The sequence below is a fragment of the Micromys minutus genome (assembly GCF_963924665.1).
Source record: "Micromys minutus genome assembly, chromosome: 10".
NCBI classification, from domain to species: domain Eukaryota; kingdom Metazoa; phylum Chordata; class Mammalia; order Rodentia; family Muridae; genus Micromys; species Micromys minutus.
The window spans coordinates 28,915,231-28,920,635 of NC_137979.1; the positions used below are offsets into that span (position 1 = coordinate 28,915,231).

The 5,405-nt window shown below is 44.1% G+C and overlaps 1 protein-coding gene across 2 annotated transcripts in view; it reads left to right on the forward strand.

Moving 5' to 3' along the window:
• The first annotated feature begins 226 nt into the window (after nucleotides 1–226).
• FAM222B (family with sequence similarity 222 member B) overlaps nucleotides 227–5,405 on the forward strand; it is a 60,422-nt gene continuing 55,243 nt past the window's right edge. The window contains exon 1 of one of the 2 annotated variants that reach the window (XM_080924380.1): nucleotides 227–324. The gene's annotated coding sequence lies outside the window, so the exon portion shown is untranslated. The remainder of the gene's footprint in view (nucleotides 325–5,405) is intronic. The other variant, XM_080924383.1, reaches the window with a different exon arrangement.

The following is a 5,405-nucleotide window of genomic DNA, read 5'->3' on the forward strand; positions in this document are numbered from 1 at the left end:
TTTAGGCAAGCTATTTAGAGGTCTAAAAGGAAGGCTTAGCAGCCAGATTCTCTAAGACCTTAAGTATCTAAGGCCAGCGAGCAGCCATGCTCACTTGAGACCCAGGGAAGCAGGACATCAGGCAATGATAAAGACGTCCCCGGAGTGAGGTGCGCAGGCGCTGGCTGCCCGAGAGGGCCCCGGGCAATCCGGTCTGCGCAGGCGCAGAAGCGGCTCCCGGCCAGTCCGGACGGCGGCTGTGATTGAGAGGCTGGGGCGTGGAGCAGCAGTGGCGGCGACCGGCGACAAGGGAGCAGCCATGAGGGCCGGGCCCAGTCACCGACAGTGAGTGGCGATTTAAGGGTAGTGGACACCAAGGAATGCAGATGTGGCATGCTGAAGGACACTCCAACTAGCAGGGTGGCCTCTACTTATCGGGGACGGAGGTCGTGGGGGAGGGATAGTTTGAGATGATGGTGGGAACGTTTGGAGCATGGATGATTAGGTCGTGACTCCCAGAGCTGGACAGTTTGGCGGAGGGAAGGGGTTGCGTTTCGTGGAGTAAAGGCGCTCACGGCAGGACCAGTGCCTCGCGCTGCCTGGTTTGTCATCATCCCTTCCCCCAGGAGCTTTGGGTCGCCTCTCCCTTTCCGCTTCTTTCATAGAATGGTTGCTGGGGGAAGGGTGGTGGAAAATAAAAGCCGTGCTGGAGCTGAAGAAGTCCACTCTGAACCAGACAGAGGAGGGCCGGTCACTGGAGTTATGGTGTGCCCTGGGTAAAGCTTGGGAGTCGGAAGCTCTGTTTAAATTCAGGAGGAATCTAGGTTAAAGAGCTAAGGACGTGGAGTCAGGTTTGGAACCAAGTCCATCATAGATAAGTCTGATCGATAACCTTGGATTGGACTCACTTAACCTTTCTGATTCTCTGAAGATTCAGCATTAAATGCTGGGCTTTTAAAAGCTTGATATATGTGGTTATGAAATCTATAGCTTATGAAACCTATAGAGAATTTTAGACCCTATGGTTATTAATGGTATTCTGATGGATTTCTCCATCAAAACAAAGCATATTTATAAAACCTCAGTAGACAAAAATACGTGCTTTCTGCATAAGTACAGCAGATCATCTGTAGAAATAGCACTTTCTTTTGTAGTGTGACAAGTTCACTGTCAAACTGAATGGGAAAAGTACCATAGTCCTTTGCCTTTTTTCAAATGGTATGCAGCTTCTGACCCAAGAGGAAGCAAACACAGACTGAAGCACTGAGCTACAGTTTCAGCCTTCCTTTTACTTTTTATTTTGAGACAGGGTTTCACTGACTTGCTCATTCTGGTCTTGAATTCAAGTGCAAGTTGAGTTTGGATTAACAATCATGCCTCTGTTTCCCCAGTAGCTTGGGTCACATGCATACCTGGTTGAGGCTCTGGAGGGTTCATTTGTCAGTGCTTGTGTGCCAAGGGATTTATTACTGGGCTATTTCTCCAGCTTCTACTTGATGCTGGAACCTGAGCCTGGGTTTTGAGTGTGCTACGAAAGTGCCCTACCACTAGCCCCAATTTGAACAAAAATATTTTTTAATTGAGACAGTCTCACTATATTACCTAGGCTGCCCTTGAGTTTTCAGTCCCCCGTCACAGTCTCCTAAGTAGCTGGGATGACCGTTTCCCATCAAGCCCAAAATAGGCTCCTGTGATTTTTATTCTTAAAAACTTGTTTACTTGGAGGCTAGAGAGATGGCTCAGTGGTTTGGAGCACTTGCTGCTTTTAAAGAGGACAGAGGTTCCAATCTTAGTACTTACATGATGGTACAGCATCATCCATAGCTCCAGCTTTAGGGGATCCACCTTCTTTATTTTGTAGGAAAAATAACAAGTTTATTTAGTTCACTGCAAAGAAAGCAAAGGGTATTGACAATAATAGAACTGCCTGCCAGACTCTGATACATCTTTTTTTTTTTTTTTTTTTTTTTTTTTTTTTTTTTTTAAATTGTAAAAGCTTCCTTTGCAAGTGTCTGGTTGCTCCAGGGCGTTCTCTGTTTGGGAGCTCAGATTGGTGTGCTACAGCCTTTCAACTCTTTTCTTCCTTGTTTATGGTCTCCTGTCAGAAATCCCTCTGTAAAGTGAAAAAGACAAGTAGGTAGTTGTGTAAGGGTCTAGGAGATGGCTGGTTCTGTGAGAGGCTAGAGGAGCACTCCGGGGGCTTTGTTGTTGAGGGTAGATAAAGAAAAAGACAGAGTTAAACTGTGCGCTGCCCTAGAGAGAGAGCTTTTCTAGGCGCAGCTTTCCAAAGATAAGTGCAGATGCCTTTCAAGTGGACAGAAAGGCAGATAAGTTAGCTCTGCCGGCTCTGAGGAATGAGAGCTTGAAATGGTGAGGCCTTTTGAAAAATGGGGGGTGATTTCTTCTAGCTGAATGAAGGTGAGGAGTGGCTGCACTAATCTGGGAAGATCCGTAGATAAGAGGAGTGAATTGTTTTAGAGACTTGGGGGAAGTAAACCCTTGCTGTCTTTAATTTACCTGTCTGGTCATATACCATTTTGTGTTTTTCTCCTGGAACTATCCAGTGACTTATAATTTAACTTTTTTTTTCCTATCTAGTAACTTGACTCTCCCAATAAATTCTCAATTGTTCTGTCTGAGAGGGATTTTTTTTGAAAAGGGGGATTTGAAGGCTGGGTATGGTGGGGCAGAAGCAGAGGCAGGTCAATCCCTGAGTTTGAGGCTAGACTGGTGTAAACAGTGAGTTCCAAACCAGTCAGAAGATGTTCAGGCTTGCCTCACTATCTTACTTGTAATAATTGGATATCTATTTTTAATGTTGATAATGCATTTTCCCCATGGAGATTTCCATCAGTTCAAACAAGTCCATAAATGCCAGGCATTTCATGCTAAAGTAAGTTTGAGCTGTTAAGAAAACTTGGATGCTTTTCTGCTCCAATTCTTGAACTATTTGTAGTTACTCTCGTGTGGTAAGTGATAGTTTCCTGGTGAGGAGTAGAGGGTGCCAGTGCCTGGATCACCCTTTAGGTGAGCAGTCTGACTTTCATCAACTGTGAAGATACATGACTTGGTCCGTTCTAAGACACAAGGAGTAAGGCTTAATAATTTATTTTGTATTCTGATAGTGAGTTATTTAAAAAAAAAAAAACAGCATCATGTGCCTGAGGGGAAACTTAAAAACAAGATTATGGTGTTTACAATCAGGAAAATAATCTCTTCAAACAGTCTTTGTTTCCTGAGAGTTCTTTTGATCTCTTGATCTTGAAAGCCATTTCACAACAGTGAGATGGCTTATCAGGTAAGGCTCTGGCTACCCGGCCCAACCCCCTAAGTTTGATCCTTGGAATCTGCATGGTAGAAGGAAAGAACCAACTGCTGAAGGTTGTCTTCTGACCTCCACACTAACCTCCAGCTGGAGGCCTCCCTCCCAACACAAAGTGTAATAATAAACAAATAAAAGGAAACAATCTCTTGTGACAGTTTGCAGCCGGTGGAAGTAAAGCATAAATGATTTCTTTTTGGTTTTGTTTTCCGAAATACTACTGATAACTTTAAATGGAAAGAATATGGGAAGATGTTAAAATGAAGACTCAAGGGTTGTAGTTTTGGGTCAGTGGTAGAGTATACACTGTATATACAGCCCTAGGCTGGAGCTTCAGTACTGGAGGATGACAACGGTAAAACACAATAAATAAAAGGGACGGATTTAACTTAATAACATTGTAAGTTAGGATGGGAACATGCTTGAGTTGGTAGAATGCTTGAATGTATGAAGCCTGGGTTCCATCTCCAACAATGATAATACTGGGCTTGGATGTATGGGCCTGATTTCAGCATGTGTGAGATGGGGACGGCGGGAGCGTTGGAAGTTCAAGGCTATCCACAGTTACGTAGAAGTTGGAAGTTCTATCTCTAAAAAAGAAGGGGAGTGGGAATGAGGCAAGTATATAGTAATTTACATCCAAAATCCCAGCACTCTGGAGGTTGAGGCAGGAGGATAACCATAAGTTTGAAGACAGCCTGGACTACACAGTGAGTTGTTTAGATCAGTCTGGATTATAGAGCTAGAATGAGAGAAAGAAAAAAAATAAAAGAATTAAAAATGGACCAGTGGATGCTGCAGAGATGGCTTAGTGGGTAAGAATGCTGATTGCTCTTCCAAAGGTCCTGAGTTCAATTCCCAGCAACCACTTGGTGGCTCACAAGCATCTGTAATGGGATCTGGTGCCCTCTTTTGATGCATCTGAAGACAGCAACAGTGTACTCATGTAAAATAAATAAATACATCTTAAAAAAAAAAAAGAGGGGGGCTGGAGAGATGGCTCAGTGGTTAAGAGCACTGACTGCTCTTCCAGAGGTCCTGAGTTCAAACCCCAGCAACCACATGGTGGCTCACAACCATCTGTAATGGAAGTTAAGCATGGTGGTGCTCACCTGTAATTCCAGCATTGGTTCTGAAGCAGGAGGATCTTGAATTTGTAGCCAGCTTGGACTAGATAGCTTAGACTAGATATTACAAACCTTTCTCAAAACAAAACAAGGGCTGGAGAGGTGGATTGAGAGCACTGGCTACTTGCTAGAGGACCTGGGTTCAATTCCCAGCACCCATATCATGACTCACAACTGTCTGTAACTCCAGTTTCAGCAGATCCTATACTGTTTTTCTGACTTTCACAGGCAGCAAGCATGCTTATGGTGCACAGATAAACATGCAGCCAAAACACCTATACACGTAAACAATTGCGGAAGTATTTGTAATAGAATATAGTATTTTACAAAGAGCAATAGTGGCTGGGCAGGGTGTCATAAACCTTTAATTCCAGCATTTGGAGGCTCAGGCAGGTGGTCTCTGAGATCGAGGCTAATCTGGTTACAGAGTGAGTTCCAGGGCAGCCAGGAGTACTCAGGTTGTCTCATCCCCCACCCCTAAAGTATAGATTCGATACATTGGCTGGATTGACAGTGGACCACTTGAATCAGAGTACTGAAAGACAAAGGTCACTTTTTTTTTTTTTTTTTTTTTGAGATAGGGTCTTAGTATATAAGCCCATCAAGTCTGAAACTGGATTGCAGGGCATAAAGGTGTGTTCTACCCCACCTGGTGCTCCAGTCCCTTTTTGCGTGGTGCTGAAGACTGACCTCAGTTCTGTGCCGCAGAACTGCACCCACAGTCCAGATCGCAGTTGCCCACCACCGTGAAAGGAAACTGCTTCTCAGACCAGCATTGCATCAGTTGTAAGATATCTCCTGGTTTCCGAGTGGAAAGGTAAGGGGAACATTGCTGGAGAATCGTTGAAGTAAATGATTTGTTAGGAGAATTATTGCAACGGCCTGTCAGTAGACATCCTGCATTGAACCTGCAAGACAAGCCCTCAAAGTGGGACAATTTAAGCAAGCATTCCATCTTACAGTAAGTTCTGAAAATA